Source organism: Palaemon carinicauda, chromosome 1, assembly GCF_036898095.1.
Source record: "Palaemon carinicauda isolate YSFRI2023 chromosome 1, ASM3689809v2, whole genome shotgun sequence".
Lineage (NCBI taxonomy): Eukaryota > Metazoa > Arthropoda > Malacostraca > Decapoda > Palaemonidae > Palaemon > Palaemon carinicauda.
In genome coordinates this window covers 267,262,407-267,283,879 of record NC_090725.1, presented here as the reverse complement: position 1 = coordinate 267,283,879, position 21,473 = coordinate 267,262,407, and the positions used below count along the sequence as shown (strand labels likewise).

General features: G+C 49.9%; 1 protein-coding gene and 1 non-coding gene across 4 annotated transcripts in view; both read right to left on the bottom strand.

Moving 5' to 3' along the window:
- Positions 1 to 21,473, bottom strand: part of LOC137656057 (organic cation/carnitine transporter 2-like) — a 360,410-nt gene that overhangs the window by 311,317 nt on the left and 27,620 nt on the right. The window lies entirely within an intron of this gene.
- On the bottom strand, positions 20,342 to 20,460 carry LOC137659023 (5S ribosomal RNA). The gene has a single exon (XR_011047454.1). It is a non-coding gene; the product is annotated as a 5S ribosomal RNA (ribosomal RNA).

Genomic DNA, 21,473 nt, shown 5'->3' with positions numbered 1-21,473 from the left:
CCATCCGCTTTGTAACTTGTTGCGAAAATCCTTTCTGAGTGAGGAGGTGCTGGATAGTCTCTAGACGTGAATTCGTAGCAAAGCTACGGTCTTGTGGAAGATATTGGCATGTGGTTGTCTGAGTAGCTTGTGCCGCGGGGGGGGGGACCCCTTTTGGAAGTTCCGTAAGGAGTTGCAGATTGTCTGGGAACCATTCTGTGTGATGCCATTGCGGAGCTATGAGGGTCATTGAGAAACTGACCCATGTTCTGGTCTTTTTAAGTACTCTTCTCATCACCCAGAACATGGAAAAACCGTAAACATTGATGTTGTCCCCTGATGTTGGAATGTGTTGTGCCACAAAGCCTTGGGGTCCAGAACTGGGAAGCAGTACAACAGGAACCTGAAGTTCAGGGCCATTGCAAATAGATCCACTATTGGGAAACCCCAAAAGTCAGGACTTTGTTGGCTACAAAATTATTCAAAGACCACTCGGAACCCACATCTCAGTCGCTCTGCTCAGGTTGTCCGCGAGTTACCTTCTGCCTATCCAAGTATTTCTACCGCCAGATGGGATAGGGGCTGCAAAAAGTTGATGTAAGTGACTACTGTGGTATTGTCGCTCATAACCACAGAATGGCCCACCAGGAACTGCTGCATATGTTGAACAGCCAGGGAGGCAGCCTTCATTTCTAAGAGATTCATGTGCTGGTACTTTCAAACTCTGACCATATCCCTGAGGTCATGTGATGCAGCATGTGGGCCCCCACCCTTCTTTTGATGCATCTGAGATGAGCATCAAGTACGGGGGTGGGACAAGAAGGTCGACAAGCACTCTGCGTGCCAATTCTATCACAGATGCTATAGGTTGCCGACCCCTAGGCTGGGAGATCGGCGAATTGGTGAATGACAGGCAGCGAGAGTCTGATTTTGTTTGTCTTCGGCGAGACATTAGCGAACGACAAGTGGAAGGTGACTGGCTAACAGTCGGAGGCTGCCATTGGGCTGGCAAGCGGCGGGCTGACGGTGAGCACTCGGCGGCTGCCGTTGGGCTGGTAAGAGGTGGCAAACGGTGAGCCAATAACGAGAAGCTAGATGGAGATCGGTAACCTGGGGACAAAGGAACCCTAGGAGAGAGGCAAACCGCTGGAGAATTCAGCGAACGGCTACCCGTTGGTGGACAGCGAACAGCTGCATGTTGGCAAGTCGGCGAGAGACGAGCAACCAGTAGGCAGGAACCAGCTTGTGAACAATAAACTGGAGTTCATTGTCAAGCTGATGGAGAGGAAAGATGATCTGACAAACGCCGCAAGGCTGGAAAGTAACGAGATCGGGCAGAGTTCGATGACACAAGCGAAGGTCGGGAACCAGGAAGAGAGTAGCGTGACGGATGAGCCTCGTCAGACTGATGAGCTCTAAGTGAAGGAAGATCATACGAAGGGGATAGTTCTGCAGAGAAGGACGATGAGCCAAACAGACGTCTCTTTGCCAAAGGCGAAGGAGCACAAGTGAGGTGAAGAGGAGGACGAGCACGGCAAGGATGACGACCGTGAGGGCAAGCCTCGCAAGGGAGGGCAGAACAGCAGGCTGGTCACCAGAAGGCCTCCGAAGAAGAGTCTCTATGGGTGGTCTCTCGCGAACAAGAGGGTGATCACCCGCAGGAGACACGTCTCGGACTTTGCTCCACCCACGTAGGATGTTCGGCGAGGGGGGAAGCACAGCCTTCAAAGCAGGACCAGAATTCGCAGGAACAGAAGATAAAGCAGAACCAGAGTCCGCAGCTACCGCCGTAGAAGACTCCTCAGAGGAAGAACCCTGCAACTCAAAGCCCCATTGGATGAGGTGCATCAAAACCTCTTTTGAGAGTGGGCCAGGCAACTACAGGGATTGCCATACCTACAAAAAAGAAGAAAAGAACAAGGACTCACTTAGGGAAGAGGCGGGGCCGCTTCGCTAGGGGAAGCAACACCATCTTGAGTACTGGACGGTTCCCCGGAGGAAGTCGGACGAGCAGGAGCCTTGGAGGAAGGTCTGGGGGCGGAAGAAGCAGCTTTGGGTTTCTTCTGCTTCGAGGAAGACCCAAAAGGAGAATAATCCCTTTTGGCCTTCTTCCGTCATCACCCGAACCTTTCCCTCTGAGAGGCAGACCACTCCTGACATTCACTACAAGTGTTACTGGTATTATTATTATTATTATTATCACTACTAGCCAAGCTACAATCCTAGTTGGAAAAGCAAGATGCTATAAGCCCAAGGGCTCCAACAGGGAAAAATAGCCCAGTGAGGAAAGGAAATGAAATAAATAAATGAGAATAAATTAACAATATATCATTCTAAAAACAGTAACAGCGTCAAAACAGATATGTCATATATAAACTATTTTAACGTCAAAAACAGATATGTCATATATAAACTATAAAAAGACTCCTGTCAGCCTGGTCAACATAAAAGCATTTGCTCCAACTTTGAACTTTTGAAGTTCTACTGATTCAACTACCCGATTATTAAGATCATTCCACAACTTGGTAACAGCTGGAATAAAACTTCTAGAATACTGTGTAATATTGAGCCTCATGATAAGAGAATCCCTGACTATTAGAATTAACTGCATGCCTAGTATTATTACGGACAGGATAGAATTGTCCAGGGAGATCTGAATGTAAAGGATGGTCAGAGTTATGAAAAATCTTATGCAACACGTATAATGAACTAATTGAACGACGGTGCCAAAGATTAATATCCAGATCAGGAATAAGAAATTTAATAGACCGTACGTTTCTGTCCAACAAGTTAAGATGAGAATCAGCAGCTGAACACCAGACAGGAGAACAATACTCAAAACAAGGTAGAATGAAAGAATTAAAACTCTTCTTCAGAATAGATTGATCACCGAAAATCTTGTAAGACTTTCTCAATTTTTTGTGCAATTGAAGAAGACACAGACCTAATGTGTTTCTCAAAAGTAAATTTGCTGTCGAGAATCACACCTAAAATTTTAAAAGTCATACAAATTTAAAGAAACATTATCAATACCGAGATCCGGATGTTGAGGAGCCACTGTACTTGACCTACTTACAATCATACTTTGAGTTTTATTAGGATTCAACTTCCTACCCCATAATTTGCACCATGCACTAATTTTAGCTAAATCTCTATTAAGGGATTCACCAACCCCAGATCTACATTCAGGGGATGGAATTAATGCAAAGAGAGTAGCATCATCTGCATATGCAACAAGCTTGTTTTCTAGGCCAAACCACATGTCATGTGTATATAGTATGAAAAGTAATGGGCCAAGAACACTACCCTGTGGAACACCGGCTATCACATTCCTATACTTACTATGGTGCCCATCAACAACTCCTCTTTGAGATCTATTACTTACAAAATCAATAATAATGCTAAGAAACGACCCACCCACTCCTAACTGTTTGAGTTTGAAAACAAAGGCCTCATGCTTGACACAGTCAAATGCAGCACTAAAATCAAGGCCAATCATACGAACTTCCTGACCACAATCAAGGGATTTCTGTACAGCAGTGGAGATCGTATAGAAGTGTTGACCTCTGTATGAAGGACACAACCGGTGGGGATCCGTTTCAATAGAGGACATAAATGTCCTGCAGGAGCACCCCTCAGGACCAGCGACAGTACGCATCATTGAAAAGCAGGCAAAAACTCACTAACTCCACTGTGAAAGAAAAAGCAAAAAAAAAAAGTTAGTAAATAATGGCAGTCCAGAAATTTGGTGAGGGGGAAGAGCGGTAACAACCATTGTCCGTCTAAGCCAAAAGCAAAGTGAGTTACAGTCACAGGAGTGTGAGAGGGGTAGCTACTTGTCCCCATCCCCCCGCTCACTAGCGGATAGGTGGTTAACCCCCTGCTAAAATTCTGATGGCTTGTTTTTAAGTTTTGCCAAAGTAATACCCCTACAAATAGCGTTGGTTTGTATTCCAGTTACAGAACAAATACCAATTAAATCAAAATCCGGTTTACTTCAAATATAGCTAAAATTTTTACCACAGTAAATGGATATACATGAGCTGGGTGGAGAGAGAGGGAAGTGGCATGAAACAAGCCCAGTGCAAAGGAGCGGGGGCTATTTGATATCATACTGCCACAAGATTTTTTTTATGGCAAATAGGCGATTTTTCTTTTATTTATTAGAAATTACACTACTCTTTAGTCACAAATAAGTGAAATCGCGAAGAATAAACTCCGTAGAGCACGGGCTGACTGCATCGCAGAAATAATACTTTGTATATAGCGCCAGAACAAACAAGCTTACAACCATATCACATACCCAGAAATGAGCACTCCAGAGTTGCCAGAGTTCTATGTGCAGTGGCTGAATCTGAAAGAGCAGTGTCGCCACCTCATAGGCCGCAAGTATAACTCGAACATTCTCCAAGAGGTCACCATCGAAAGAATCCCAATCAAACCCTCTTCCCAAATGTTCAACATCTGTCAGAACAACAATCCTACCTTAAAAGAGATAAGAAATAGTCTTAACACATACCCAACAATTGAATTCCCAGTCAGCCAATAAGCAAACCTGAACTCTGTCCAAGGCTCACTCAAACCCTGAGAGACCCAACTCCTCACATCCTACCAAAACTGAGACAACCTCAGGCTGTCCTCCATACCAGGTGGTATCCAACATAACCAACCACCTTGAAGCGCTGACCATCCAACGGTCATGCCGTCCCCGTAACCACCCTGGTCCTTTGAGTCCTCCATCAACAGGCAACATAAAATGTACTTGTTCTCCAAGGAAACCGCCCATTGGCCGGCCTGTCCTACTAATGCTTCCATCAACAAGTGTAAGGCTAGCCTACAGCAACGTACCCACTGCATCAAAAGCAGCGTCGCCCAGCACCACACCAGCGACTGCAACACCTCAATAACCTGGCAGTGCTATCAACAGGTCCACATCCTACCCATGCCCACATGCTCCAGCCAACCCACCGGGATCATACCCATCACCCAGAATGCCACTACTGCCCTACCCTGCCCTGCCCTGCCCTGCCCTGCCAACCACCTACCACCGCCACTGCACTCACCATTGGCACCTTTTGTGTTATGCATAGAGGCGCTCCCGTGTATACACATGGTTTTGTCAATTTGAGGAACCAAAGCACCTTCATCACTTCGCCCTCGCTACTCATTTTGGTCCATATTGTGTGTTACTGACCATTACTTCCCCGACCCGTTCATTGTGTGTTACTGACCATTACTTCCTTCAATATCATAGGACAGGCTAGATACTATGAAATAATCAAGGTACCCCTCCAAATTGGACGGTACAACCGCACTGTCCAAGCCATGGTAATGCTCTTAGTTGCAAAGACATCACTGTCCCGTGTATTACCACATGCACCACCCACATAAGGAACCCTGGTATTGAACTTGCCGACACCGAGTAGCAACACAAGCCTCTAATCTCCAACCAATACCCATGCCACTTGAGCGGCAACCCAGCCCTCTACTCTACAACCAGCTGCCACGCTGCATTGACAACCTGACGGCCACACACCGCAAGTGGTCACTCAGGCCAATAGACCCCATCAAGCCGTCACACGGTGTTGACCACACAAGGGGCTACCAAGGCCACTAAACCCCTACCAGCCGCCATACAGCCTTCACCGTTTGATGGTCAAGTGACCACATTGGCCTCTAATCTCCAACCAACAGCCACGTTACATTGACCCTAGAGATAGCCACCAGTCACTCCACTCTACAACCAGCCACCACACAGCGTTAACCACCAGACAGCCACGGCCACTGAGTGGCCTACCAAGGCTGTTAAACCCAACCAGTTGTCACAACACGTTAACCGCCTCAACCGCCACCAAGGAATCTTAACCCCAACAAGCAGCCACGACAGTTTCACAGCCCAATGGTCACGGTGCCAGAGCAGCCACCAATGCCTCTGATCTCAAACCAGCCGCCACATCCTGTTGTCCGCCCAAGCAGCCACCAAGGCATCTAAATACTTTCCCAACCACCCATCACACCACATTGACACCGCAACGGCCAGCACCATCTCTGTACCCCAATCAGCCACCATGCAGCATTGACCGCCGACATTAATGGCGTCCACGTGGCCACCCTGGTCTCTAAATTCCAGCCAACAGCCACACCCCATTAACCTCCCAACGGCCACACCGCATGAGGGGTAAAAAAAAAAAGCCTATAAACCCCAACCATCACCCATGATGTGTTGACCGCACGATGGTCACGCCGCCCGAGTAACCACCCTGGCCTCTAATCTCCAATCAACGGCCACACAAAATAAACCAACCAACAGCCCCGCCACCTGAGCAGCCATCCAGCCCTCTACTCTAAAACCATCCACCATCCCTGTCCCCATCACCGAGGCCACTAAAACACAACCAGCAGTAACACAGTATTGACCGCTCAAGCAGCCACCAAGGTCTCTACACCCCAACCAGCCATCACGCCGGGTTAACCATCCAATAGCCACACCACCTGAGCGGCCACCCAGGCCTCAAAACCCCAACCAACCGCCAGGCTGCGTTGACCAACCAAGCCTGACAGTCCCACCACTCAAAACCCCCATCCTGGCTTCTAATCTTTAACCAGCCGCCACACCATGTTGCTCGCTCGAGCGGCCACCAAGGCCTTTAAACTACAACTAGCTATCAAGCCGCGTTGACCACCTAAGGAGCTACCAAGGCCTCTAAACTCCAACCAGCTGCCATGCCCCATTGACCAACCAAGTGGCCACCAAGGTCTCTAAACCCCAACCAGCTGCCACTCTGCTTTGACACCCAACGGTCAAACCGGCAAAGCAGCCACCAAATCCGCTACTCTCCAACCAGCCGCCATGCCCTGTTGACCGCCTGACGGTCACGCCGCCCCAGCGGCAAACCAGCCCTCTACTCTCCACACAGCCCCCACACTACTTTACAAGTTCACATTCTTCGGCAGGAGTTAGATCCCTCTTGGGAAGTGGACTAGAATCTTCTACATCTCCAATTACCCTTGCCCTCAGCCACCTCTTCCTATTGTTAGGATGTTTGAAAACCTACAGGGATTCTGAACAAGTCTAGAAATAATATGAGAATATGCCTTCCCACCAGAGAAGTATGGATTTAATTAACCTTGAATACTCAAAACTGTACGTAAATACTGTATAAGAACCAGGTATGCTTACTAACCTTACTTACAATACGTGTTCTACTAACATGACAAATTCGGAGATAATTTGTATTTTTCCTAACCATACAAACCTTAGCTATTTACATGGGGTATTACTTTCGGCGTAGCTGAATGACGAGCCATTAGATTTTTAACGAGGGTTAACTACCCCCTCGCTAACTGGGGAGAGGTAGCTAGCTACCCCTCCCCCCCTCACACACCGGTGAACTGATTCACTTCGCTTAGAGGTAGGACTTCACGGGGGACAGGGCTGGCGGGCAAATATGTGTAAATAGCTATGGTTTGTAGGGTTAGGAAAAATACAAATTATCTCCGAATTTGTCATTTGTTCCGTAACCGAAATACAAACCACGCTATTTACATGGGGTGACTTAACACTTAGGTAGGGTAGTAAGTCCCAGCCTTACTGGCTTTGGTTTTGCCCGGGGACTCAGAATCCGTGTGTGTATCACTCGGGATAAGGAGTCCCTGCACCTCACAAGTTCCTTGCTCCACAAGGAACGTGCGGCCTACATAAGCTTGTGTGTGAAGGAAAGAAGTGCGACCCGTCCTAGGAAGTTGACCTGAAGTCCTTTAAATGGAATTCTAGTATAGGACGTTCCCAATACCACCTCGTCCGGGTATGGGGGATGCGACAGTATTATTTAATACTAGGAACACAAGGAAGCATGGTTTACCTGCAGTGGTTTGAGGTCAGCTATGCAGAGAACCCAGGATGCTGCTTTCCCCAAGAGAGGGGAGGATGAAGAAAAGAGTAAGGGCCAGACATACTCTTTCATTCATGCAGACTAACACCGGGTAACAATGCCCTCAACCTTCTGCTACTTGTCCATTAAGGAGCCTGAGGTTAGACCAGCTGTTGTGCAGCCACCACAGGACCGATAGAGAACGTATCGAGCCTCCTGTGGGTCACGTCCTGCAGGTAGTGGGCTGTGAAGGTCGTTTGACGCTTCCAGACCCCAGCTTGTACAACCTGCGTCACTGAGAAGTTTCTCTTGAATGCCAGGGACGTAGCGATGCCTCTGACATTGTGTGCTCTAGGGCGACGTGACAGAGGAGGGTCTGGATTCAGGGAATGGTGGATGACCCTGCAAATCCAAGCTGAGATGGTGTTCTTAGTGACCCTCCTCTTCGTCATTCCTGTGCTCACAAACAGGGCTTGCACTCGAGGACGAGCTGCAGCTGTTCTCTTAAGATAGGGCCTCAGACTCCTTACTGGGCATAGTAGGAGATGGTCTGGGTCATCTGTTACAGAACGGAGACTTGAAATCCTGAAGGAATCGAACCGTGGGTCCGGAACTCCAGGATTCTGAGTCTTAGCAACAAACTCAGGGACGAACCCGAACGTTAACTTCCCCCATCCCCTTGAATGGGCAACATCGTACGAGAGACCATGAAGTTCACTGACTCGCTTGGCTGAGGCCACAGCGAGCAGGATCACCATCTTCCAAGTCAGGTGACGATCAGAAGCCTGGAGTAATAGTTCGAACGGAGGTCTCTTAAGAGACCTGTGGACACGAACCACGTTCCATGGAGGTGGTCTCACTTCCAACTGAGGGCAGGTAAGCTCGTAGCTTCGTATGAGTAGAGAAAGTTCCAGCGAGGAGGAAATGTCCATTCCTTTCAGCCTGAAGGCCAGACTTAAGGCTGAGCGATAGCCTTTCACCGCCGAGACCGAAAGGCGCATTTCTTCCCGCAAATATACAAGAAACTCCGCTATTGCTGGAATAGTGGCATTGAGGGGAGAGATACCCCTTCCACGACGCATCGAGGGGAGAGATACCCCTTCCACGACGCATCGAGGGGAGAGATACCCCTTCCACGACACCAACCACAAAAGACTCTCCACTTCGCCTGGTAGACCCCTGCAGATGACTTTCGCAGGTGTCGAGACATCCTCTCCGCAACTTGTTGCGAAAAGCCTCTCTCTGTGAGGAGATGATGGATAGTCTCCAGGCGTGAAGCCGAAGCGATGCTACGGCTTTTTGGAAGATGTTGCAGAGTGGTTGCTTGAGTAGCTTGTGTCGTGGAGGAAGTTCTCTCGGGAGTTCCGTCAGGAGCTGCAGAAGGTCCGGGAACCACTCTGCATGATGCCATAGCGGAGCTATTAAGGTCATTGGCAGGTTGACCGATAGTCTGGTCTTGTTGAGCACCCTTCTCATCAGACAGAACGGTGGGAAGGCGTAAACGTCGATGTTGTCCCACCGTTGTTGGAAGGCATCTTACCAGAGTGCCTTGAGGTCCGGGACTGGGGAACAGTACAGCGGGAGCCTGAAGTTCAAGGCTGTCGCGAACAGGTCCACCGTCGGGGAACCCCACAAAGTCAGGACTTTGCTGGCTACTAGAGGATCCAAAGACCACTCGGTACTCACTATCTGTGATGCTCTGCTCAGACTGTCGGCGAGCACATTCCTCTTGCCCGGAATGAAGCGAGCCGATAGTGGAATCGAGTGGACTTCGGTCCATCTCAGTATCTCTACTGCAAGACGGGATAGCTGTTGTGAAAAGGTACCTCCCTGCTTGTTGATGTAAGCCACTACCGTGGTGTTGTCGCTCATCACCACCACGGAGTGACCCGCCAGGATCCGTTGGAACTGTTGAAGTGCCAGATATACGGCCTTCATTTCTAGCAGATTTATGTGGAGGCACTTTTCTGATTCTGACCATAGGCCTGAGATCCTGTGGTTCAGAACGTGGGCCCCCCACCCTTCTTTTGAAGCGTCCGAGAACAGCATCAAATCCAGGGGGAGGACGAGAAGATTCACTCCCTTTCGAAGGTTTCCGTGCGTCACCCACCACTGAAGGCTCATCCGTTCCGCAGGATCCATAGGAACCAGAATGTCCGGGGAATCGTGGCCTTGATTCCACCGGGACTTGAGCCACCATTGTAGGGATCTCATCCTGAGGTGGCCATTTGGAACCAGACGGGCCAAGGAGGAAAGGTGACCGAGGAGACGTAACCACGATTGGGCTGGAAGCTCTTCTCGTCTGAGGAAAGGATCTGCGACCCTCCTCAGCCTTGCTATCCTGTCGTCTGATGGAAAGGCTTTGTGGAGATTGGTGTCCAATATCATGCCTAGATATACCAGTCGTTGAGATGGAAGCAGAGAAGACTTCTCGAGATTTACCATGATCCCTAGATCTTGGCAAAGTCCCAGAAGCTTGTCTCAGGGTCGAAGAAGGTTTGACTCCGAGTCTGCTAGGATCAGCCAGTCGTCCAGATAGCGGAGGAGACGGATGCCGATCCTGTGTGCCCACGAAGATATCAGGGTGAACACTCTGGTGAATACCTGGGGTGCTGTGGAGAGACCGAAACACAGCACCTTGAACTGGTAGGTCTTGTTGTCTAGGCTGAATCTCAAGTACTTCCTGGAAGACGGATGGATTGGGATCTGGAAGTACGCGTCCTTCAGATCCAGTGTACACATGAAGTCTTGCGGTCTCATTGCAAGTCTGACCGTGTCTGCTGTCTCCATGCTGAACAGAGTTTGTTTGACAAACTTGTTCAGAGCTGAGAGGTTGATGACGGGTCTCCAGCCTCCAGACGCCTTCTTTACAACAAAGAGTCGACTGAAGAAGCCTGGGGAGCCGTCGACGACCTCCTGGAGAGCATCCTTCTTGAGCATGGTCTCGACTTCTGCCCGAAGGGCTAGCCCCTTTACCAATCCCATGGCATAGGAGCTCAACGACACTGGATTCGCTGTCAAGGGAGGAAGAGATGTTATGAACGGGACGCGATATCCCTGACTGATCACGGAGATCGTCCAGGAATCGGCCCCGAGTTGCTGCCACCTGAATGTGCAACTTTGCAGGCATCCCCCCACTGGTGGACATGCAGGGGGATTGCTAATCCTAGCGTTTGCGGCCTCGGCCGCTTCCTCTAGGATTCTTGCCTCCCTTGGAGGACTTTCCGCCCTTCTTGTCTTTGACAGGAAAAGGCTGCTGCTTGGACACCTTCGTCTTTGCTGCCGGTTTCGTCGTCTTGGACTGGCAAGGTTGTTGAGGTGCTGGAGGTTTGCAGGGCTTAGATGTAAGAGCCCTTTGGAGGAGAGAATCGTGGTTCGATTTCCTCCACCTCTCAGCTGCCTGTTCCACATCCTTGGGATCAAACAGGCTCTTTCCTAGGATGGAAGTGTGTCTGAGCTTGCAGACATCCACGGCTGGGACCTTCGAGTGGAACCTCTCGGTCACCGCATCACGTCGTTTCAAGATCGAGTTTGCCCACAAGTTCGAAACTTGGTGGGCCAGAAACTCGATGGTACGTGTGCCCGAGAGGAGGAAGGTCTCCAGGGCCTTCCTGGTGCTCTCCTTGGACAGATCCTCGGATCGCAGCAGGATGCCCAGAGACCCTAGCCAGACATCCAGCCACAAAGTGGCCTACATGGCACACTTTGCGACCTTCTCCTGACTCAGGATCTCTGTTGCCGAGAATGTCACCTGCCGGTTGGAGGGTCTCTCAAGAGAGACTCCCCTGGTAAGCTCTTCCATGGAGTGGTGGAGCGGGAGAGCTAAACAAGGCTCCTCCATGATCTCAAAGTACCTCCTCTGTTGCACACGAGGAGGTGGGAGGAGCTTGTTCCAGCAGAGGAACGGCTGGAGGAGGCGAGTTCCGAAAGCTGGCCCTCAACCTTATCTCTGGCACTCTTCACCCCTTGGGACCAAGGCAGAGCCGCACTGGCCTTAGAGGGTTTCTGAGTGCCGTAGACTTGGTCCAGGACCGTATCCTTGCCTTCACGAGGGGCGGTCTCGGGGTCCTTGAACTTGTTGAGATACCTCATCAAAGTCAGGACTTGCCAGAAGGCGTGCTCTGAATCATGCTGCTCTCCTCCTGGTGAACTGGCAGCAAAGTCTCCTGTCCCCAACTGCTATACTTGGGGGGACACGTGGACGTTCTCCTGGGGTCTCGCTGGCTCTGGTCGAATCCTTGAAGAAGACTTCGGGACGGTCTTCGAGTCCTTCGGTTCCCTTCTAGGAGGGATGCAGGACTCCAGTAAAGAAGTCTGAGGGCTCTTCTCCGCCCCAACACGCGACGATTCTCCTACTCGTAGTGGGGTCTCTCCCATTGGTGAGGTGGGAGAAGGTCTCACCTCGATAGATTCTCCTGAGGAAGGAAAAGCTTCGTCCACAGGAGGAGAGAACGTCTGAGGGAGGGAAGGAGCCTTCCTTACGGACTTCTTAGGAGCCAGTTTGACCCTAGGAGAAGTCACCACGAACTCTACTCCTCTCTTCCTCTTCAGTGGGGTCGAAGCTGTCGTTGGTTTGAGACCCAAATCAGCGAAGGCAGGCTTAACAGCCTGGATGACAGCTCTGATAAGGGACCCAAACCAAGGCTGTCGACTGACAGCCGCAGTGTCAGAGACTCCCACTGGAGGGAAGGGGATCGGGCGATCCTTCGGAGTAGAATCCATAGGGCCTGCCTGAAAGGAAGAAGATTGGTGCCTAGACCTCTCTGAAGACTTCCCCTTCTCCTGCAAGCGCGCTGTTCTGCGCTTGCGGGGGGGGGGGATCGTGAAGATGATGACCTGGTTGCACGCGCTCCTGAAGACTCGCTAGGCTGCTCACGTTGCGAAACCCGGCGGGAATCGCGCTTGGGGTCGCGCGATGGAAAAATCGCAGTTTCGCGCGCGGGCAAACGTTCGCCGGAGATGAAAGCGCGGGCGCGCGGACGAGGGTGCACGTGGGCGCGCACGGGCGTAAGGGCGAGCGTTGGCAGCCGAGAGAATGACGGCGCGCAGGCGAGCGACGGCGCGTTGGCGAGCGATGGCGCGTAGGGCGAGAAGGTGAGCAATCGCGCACAGGTGAGATTGCGCATGAGCGCGTAGGTGACCTTCGGCAAGCAGGATCGTGGGCGCGCTGGAGTGCTTGCGCGCAGGCGATGGATCGCGCGGGTGCGCAGGAGATCACTGGCGCGCAGGAGATCACTGGCGTGCAGGAAACTTCTCGTGAGCGCGTAGTGTCTCGTCCAACTCTGGAAGTGCGCAAAGGTGAGTGCGCAAGATGGCGCGCAGGCGAGGGCTGACGCGTGGGCGAGTTCCGAAAGCGCGCAGGTGATCGTGGGCGAAGAGAAGGAAGTGTCTTCTTACCTGCGCCCAGATCCAGGGATCGTGGGCGCGCAGGCGAACGATGGCGCGCAGGTGCGTGCTGACGCGCAGGCGAACGATGGCGCGCAGGAGAAGATCGCTGGCGAGCTGGAGATCGTGGGCGCGCATGCCGCGTGTCAGGAACAGGGCGCGCAGATATGCGCTGGCAAGTAGTAGATTGCTGGTGCGCAGGAGATCGCTAGCGCGTAGGCGAGCAGGAGATCGGTGACGAGCAGGAGAGCACTGACGAGTTGACTCTGCTTCTGCTGCAGGAGATCGCTGGCGCGTAGGATGGTCCTCAGCAACAGCAGGAGAACGTGGGAGCACAGGTGAAACCTGGCACTTAAGGGACTTGCTCACATTGTGAGACAAGCCCTTTTGCCCCAAAGGGACCGGTGCCCGTTGGAAAACGGGGTGCGTGGGCGCCCACTGTGCGTCAGCTTCCCGGAACGGTGAAGGAAGATCCACAGGTCTGGCAGGCGTGGGAGATCGCGAACGATCTGCAGAGAGGTCCAGTGATGCAGCTGCAACGGTCGACTCACGTCGAGGAGGAACCTCTGCGGGGGACGTCGAGGGCAAAGAACCGAAGAGGCGCCTCCTAACTTCCTTGTAGGGAGAAGGAAGACCTCTACGGCAAAGAGGAGGCCGAGCCTTGCGGCGAAGACGACCTCTAGGAGCAGGAACACCATCGTCGGTCCTCCAAAGAGGAGTCTATGTCAGTGAACTCCCCCGAAGGAGAGAATCACCCGCAGGAGAGACCGTTGGACTCGGCTCCTCCCTCGAAGGATGTTTGGAGGGGGTAACTGAGCCTTCAGCAACATCAGCAACCAAGCCAGGGGTTTGACCCGACCCATTGGAAGCCTCTGCCACAATAACGTCGACGATAGACAGAGGATCTACCTCCGCTATCGCCGACGACTGTTTGACAGCTGCGCCCAACTGGATCAAGTCAAACAGGGCTTCCCTAGAGGGCGAACCCTTAAGCCCCAAGGAAGCCAAAAGCTGTAATAAATCATCATTATGCACAGTGTTATTAAAATCCTCCCCGGGAGGAGGAGGAGGAGGAGGAGCTGCCTCGCTATGGAAGGCAACTCCCTCATCCGAACCCCGAGGTTGGTCAACAAAAGAATGGCCTACGCTACCACTCGCCGGCCTCTCACGAGAAACCGATCAAGTGGGAGCTTCGGAGGAGGTTCGGGCAACGGAAGAAGTGTCCTTGGAACCTTCCTTCTTCAAGGAAACCCTTGAAGAAGAAAGATCCCGCCTAGACTACTTCTTCCGTCGACGGGAAAACCTCTCCCACTGGGAGGTAGACCACTCCCTGCACTCACTGCAAACTTTGTCTCTATCACACCGTTGACCTCTGCAGTACGGACATGAGGTGTGAGGGTCCGTCTCGACCGCCGACATAAGAGTCCCACAAGGGCGGTCGGGTAAGCCAGGGCACTTTCGCATGATAGAGGTAGAGGCCAACTTCCGAACACACAACTGTAAGAAAAAGCAAAAAAGATTAAGGCTGTCAATATGCGAGGGTGACGTAGACACGTCTGACCATCACCCCAGCCAAAAGCGAAGTGAATCAGTTCACCGGTGTGTGAGGGGGGAGGGGTAGCTAGCTACCCCTCCCCTACCCCCTCGCTAATTAGCGAGGGGTAGTTAACCCTCGTTAAAAATCTAATGGCTCGTCATTCAGCTACGCCGAAAGTAATACCCCATGTAAATAGCGTGGTTTGTATTTCGGTTACGGAACAAAAACATTTTTACTCATAAATATTACCTGATTTTTTCTGAAATGCATATTGTGATTACTGTCTTCAAATGAAGTAACCACTTTTGCTACTTGCAATTCAATGTTTCATCTTTATTACCAGCAAGACTCTTTCCAATGTTCAATCTCTTGTAAATCTGTCCCACATATTCATGTTTAATATCAACATGCAATATATTTTAATCTCTCTTTATAGTCATGTTTCTCTTTGATATCAATGGTTGTATTGCTAATTGTAAGATTAATCCCACCCCCTTGGTCATATAGATTGCTTTCCCGCACGTTTCCCAACCCTCTTAAAATTCCTAGATTACTACGCCTTAGAACTTGCAGCATGCATTGTCTCGTAAATTGACCTTTTGACAACATTTCTAAGAGAAAAATCTTTTACTAAAGTAAATTATGTGCTTTCAACGAATTTGTCCTTTATTTCCAATGCAAATAAGCCGTTCTACCGTTGTTCTACCAACATGGAACCCCCTTTCCTGATGGACACAGGTGGGAACCTGGGATTTTGGGTGTGAGAAAACAGGACAAAACATGACAAATTCGGAGATAATTTGTATTTTTCCTAACCATACAAACCTTAGCTATTTACATTGGGTTTACCTTTCGGTGTAGCTGAAATGGCGAGCCATTAGAATTTAACGGGGGTGTATTACCCCCAAGCTAGTTAGCAGGGGGGTAGGGGAGTGGTAGCTAGCTACCCCTCCCCCCCTCACACACCAGTGAACTGCTTCACTTCACTTAGAGGTAGGACTTGTCTTGGGGGACAGGGCTGGCGGGCAAATATGTGTAAATAGCTAAGGTTTGTATGGTTACGACGAAAAATACAAATTATCTCCGAATTTGTCATTTGTTCCGTAACCGAAATACAAACCACGCTATTTACATTGGGTGACTTACCCCTTAGGAAGGGTGGAAAAGTCCCCAGCCATACTGGCTTTGGCTTTACCCGGGGACTCAGAATCCGAGTGAGTCGCACTCGAGAAAAGGAGTCCCTGCACCTCACAAGTTCCTTGCTCCGCAAGGAAACGTGTGGCCTACATAAGCTTGTGTGTGAAGGAAGAAGTGTGACCCGTCCTAGGCAGTTGACCTGGAGTTCCAGAAGGAACTCTGGGTTAGGACGTTCCCAATACCACCTCGTCAGGGTATGGGGGACGCGACAGTATTGACTCAATACTCGGAACACAAGGAAGCATGGTTTACCTGCAGAGATTTGAGGTCAGCTATGCAGAGACCAGGATGCTGCTTCCCCAGTAGAGGGGACGATGAAGAAAGAAGTAAGGGCCAGACATACTTCTTTCGTTCATGGAGACTAAAACTTGATAACAATGCCCTCAACCTTCTGCTACCTGTCCAAAAAGGAGCCTGAGGTTAGACCAGCTGTTGTGTAGTCACCACAGAGCGATATTATTATTATTATTATTATTATTATTATTATTATTATTATTATTATTACTATCCAAGCTACAACCCTAGTTGGAAAAGCAAGATGCTATAAGCCCAAGGGCTCCAACAGGGAAAAATAACCCAGTGAGGAAAGGAAATAAGGAAATAAATAAATGAAGAGAACAAATTAACAATAAATCATTCTAAAATAAGTAACAACGTCAAAACAGACATGTCATATATAAACTATTAACAACAACAAAAACAAATATGTCATAAATAAACTATAAAAAGACTCATGTCCGCCTGGTCAACAAAAAAGCATTTGCTCCAACTTTGAACTTTTGAAGTTCTACTGATTCAACCACCCGATTAGGAAGATCATTCCACAACTTGGTTACAGCTGGAATAAAACTTCTAGAGTACTGCGTAGTATTGAGCCTCGTGATGGAGAAGGCCTGGCTATTAGAATTAACTGCCTGCCTAGTATTACGAACAGGATAGAATTGTCCTGGGAGATCTGAATGTAAAGGATGGTCAGAGTTATGAAAAATCTTATGCAACATGCATAATGACCTCATTGAACGACGGTGCCAGAGATTAATATCTAGATCAGGAATAAGAAATTTAATAGACCGTACATTTCTGTCCAACAAATTAAGATGAGAATCAGCAGCTGAACACCAGAAAGGAGAACAATACTCAAAACAAAGTATAATGAAAGAATTAAAACACTTCTTCAGAATAGATTGATCACCGAAAATCTTGAAAGATTTTCTCAATAAGCCTATTTTTTGTGCAACTGAAGAAGACACAGACCTTATATGTTTCTCAAAAGTAAATTTACTATCGAGAATCACACCTAAAATTTTGAAAGAGTCTTACATATTTAAAGAAACATTATCAATACTGAGATCCGGATGTTGAGGAGCCACCGTCCTTGACCTACTTACAATCATACTTTGAGTTTTGTTAGGATTCAACTTCATACCCCATAATTTGCACCATGCACTAATTCTAGCTAAATCTCTATTAAGGGATTCACCAACCCCAGATCTACATTCAGGGGATGGAATTGATGCAAAGAGAGTAGCATCATCTGCATATGCAACAAGCTTGTTTTCTAGGCCAAACCACATGTCATGTGTATATAGTATGAAAAGTAATGGGCCAAGAACACTACCCTGTGGAACACCGGATATCACATTCCTATAATCACTATGGTGCCCATCAACAACAACTCTTTGAGATCTATTACTTAAAAAATCAATAATAATGCTAAGAAATGACCCACCCACTCCTAACTGTTTCAGTTTGAAAACAAGGACCTCATGATTAACACGGTAAAAGGCAGCACTAAAATCAAGGCCAATCATACGAACTTCCTGACCACAATCAAGGGATTTCTGTACAGCATTGGAGATTGTAAGAAGGGCATCACATGCTCCAAGGCCTTTACGAAAACCAAATTGCAAACTAGGGAGTAGATGATTACCTTCAGCAAACCTATTAAGACGTTTTGCCAGAAGACGTTCAAAAACTTTAGATAATATGGGAGTTATGGAAATTGGGCGGTAATCAGTGGGACTTGAGCTACCACGAACACATTTACATAGAGGAGTAACATTACCAATTCTCCAACTAGTGCTAAAAGCTCCTCTTCTTGCTAACTTGCGCAAAATAACAGATAACTTTGGAGCTAAGAAATCTGCTGTCTTTATAAAAAACAAAGGAAAAATACCATTTGGGTCTACACCTCCATAAGCATCAAGGTCCACCAACAGAGCTTTAATCTCACGAGATCGAAAAGCTAAACTAGTTAGTTTAGCCTCAGGAAAACAGGAATGAGGAAGTTCAAGTTTTTCATTACTCTGTTTACTGTCAAAAACATCAGCCAAAAGGGTTGCCTTTTCCTGTGGGTCACGTCCTGCAGGAAGCGGGCTGCGAAGGTCATTAGACGCTTCCAGACTCCAGCTTGTAGCACCTGCGTCACAGAGTAGTACTACTCGAAGGCGAGGGACGTTGCGATGTATCCGACATCGTGCTGTAGGGCGACGTGACGGGGGAGGGTCTGGATTCAGGTCGAGATGAATGTCATTGAGCCCGAGCTGAAGAGGTATACTGGTGACTCTCCCCTGTGCCCTTCCTGTGCTCCCAACCCGGCTGCACGTGAGGACAAACTACAGCTGTTCCGAAAGATAACCCCTCGATTCCTTTACTAGCAAGAAGGAGAAGGTTTGGGTCATCTGATACAGAATGGTGACGCGAAATCTTCAACTAGTTGGACCGAAGGGCCGGGACCCCAAGATTCTGAGTCTAGCAAACAACTCAGGAGCGAACCTGAATGTTGCCTTCCCCTATTCCTTAGAAAGGGCGGAGTCGTACGAGACCAAGAAGATTGCTTACACACTGGCCGAGGCCAGAGTGAGCATGAGCACCGTCCCCCAAGACGGAATACGATTAGAGGCCTGACGTAATGGTTCTTGAGAAGATCTCTTAAGGGACTAAAAAGTCCGAACCATGCTCCATGGAGGAGGTCTCACTCCGACTAGGGGCAGGGACGTTCGCAGCTTCGCATGAGCGAAGAAAGGTCCAGCGGGAAGGAAAAAGTCTATTCCTTTCAGCCTGAAGGCCAGGGAAAGGCTGAGCGACAGGCTTCACTGCCGAGAGCGGAAAGGAGTTTCCTCCCGCCGAAAAGCAATAAGTTCGTTATTGCTGGAGAAGAGGCCTCAAGGGAAGAGGTATCTCTCCCACGACACCAACCACAGAAGACTCTCCACTTCGCCTAGTAGACCCCTGAGGATGACTATCGCAGGTGACGCGACCTCCACTCCGCGACTGTAGCGGGTTGTCTCTTCTTGAGGAGGCGGCGTAGTGTCTCCAGGCATGAAGCCGAAGCAATGCCACGGCTCGTGAAAGATGTTGTAGTGTGGTTGTTTGAGTAGCCTGTGCCGTGGGAGAAGCTCTCCCGGTAGCTCCGTCAGGGGAAGCAGAGGGTCCGGAAACCGTTCCGCGAATAGTCACAGTGGAGCTCTCAGGGCCATCGAAAGGTTGACAGACAACCTGGTCTTGTTGAGACCCATTCTCAACAGACAGCAATGGTGGGAAGACGCAGGCGTCGATGTTGTCCCACCATCACCTGAAAGCATCTTGCCAAAGAGTCTTGGGGTCTGAGACTGGGGGGAAGAACAGCGGAAGCTTGAAGTTCCAGGCTGTCGCGGTCAGGTCCCCCAGGCCAGGACTTGCTGGTTACTAAAGGCCAAAGACTCCCAGGTACCCTCTATCTGCGAGGCTCTGCTCAGATAGTCGGAGAGAACATTCCTCTGCCCGGAATGAGCGAGCCGATAGTGGTATTGAGAGGACCTTAGATCATCTCAGTATCTCTAATGCAAGATACGAAGATATGAAAATAAGTCCCTCGCTGGTTGGAATACGCCAGTACCATGATGTCATTGCCCACGGAGCGACTCGGCAGGAACTGTAGGATCTGTAGAGGGGCCAGACTACGGCCCCTAAGCCTGCCTGAATGATGGAGAAGTATCCTTCAGATCCTCACCATAGGCCTGAACCGGAACAACCCCCCCCCCCCTTTTCTTTGACGAGTCCGAGAACAGCATCAAAATGTGGGGAAATGACGAGAATATCCACTCCCATCAAGAGGTTCCATAGGTCAACACCCATTGCAGGTCTAATAGTTCCGCTGGTCCCATAGGGGCCAGAAAGTCCGGTTAATCGTTGCTTTGATACCACCGGAACTTGGGCCGCCCCACAGGGAACTTATCCTGAGGCGACCGTTCGGGACTTTAGACGGGTCAATGAGGAAAAGAGACCCAGGAAACGTTCCAAGGTAGGGCTGAAAGCTCTGCTTGACTGAGAACAGGTACTGCGGCTCTCCTCAGCCTTGCCACAGTCAACTGAAGGGAAGGCTTGGAGAAGGAGGCAACAGCATCTGGCGTCCCCAGGCGGTAACCCATCCAAGTACTGACCAGACCCAACGTTGCTTAACTTCGCTGATCGGACGAGAAGCGGTGTTTCCAACGTGGTAAGGCCGTTGACTCAATATCATGGCTAGATACTCCAGATGTTGAGGCAGAAGTAGAGAAGGCTCCTAGCAAATTACCATGATCCCTCACTCATGGTAAGGACCCGAAAGCTTGTCCCGGCGTTGAATAAGGTCGAACCCAAGCCTACCGAAGTTGACCAGACCTCCAAAAGGCGAAGGAGGCGGAAGCCTGCTCCTGAGCGGCCATGAGGAAAGCAGGGAGAGTTCTCTGGGGAAAAACCTGCGATACCGCGGCGGGATCGCCACACCGCATCTTAAGTCTAGGCTGAATTCCAAGAGCTTCCTGGAAGATGGATGGAATGGAAACTGGAAGTACCCGTCCTTCCGACTCAGGTCCTAAGGAGTCCTGCCGCCTCGTTACCAGTCTGATTGATTCTGCTGTTCCACGCTGGACGAAGTTTGTTCGACAAACTTGTTCAGAGCTGAGAGGTCGACGACGGAATTCCCGTCTCAGATGCTTTCCTACGAGAAAGGATCGACTGAAGAAGCCGGGGGGTGAAGCCGTCGACGACCCTATGGAGGACCTTCTCCTAAGGCATGGATCATTCTGCCCAAACGGGCAAAACTCTTGCCGACCCCATGGCATAGAGGTTTAGTGACACTGAATTCGCTGACAGAGACGGAGAGATGGTAAGAGCGAGGCGCGATATCCTTGGCTGATCACGGAGATCATGCAGGAATCGGCATCGGGAAGCTGTTATCCGGATGAGTAACCTTAGGCATACTCCCAGCATGAGACCTGCAAGGGGGGTTGCCAATCCTAGAGTTTGTGAACTCTGCCGCTCCCTCTAGGATTATGCCACCCCGGGAGAGCCTCCCGTGCTACCTGTCCCTGACAGGAGGGGACTGCTATTGGACACCTTGTCTTAGTTGCCGTAGCCGGTCCGATAACTTAGGCCGACGAGGCTGAAAGAAGAGGCGCTGGAGGCCTGCAGGGTCTGGAAGAAAGTGCCTTGGAGGAGTGAAAATGGAAGTCGACTTCCTCTGCACAACCGCTGTCCATGTC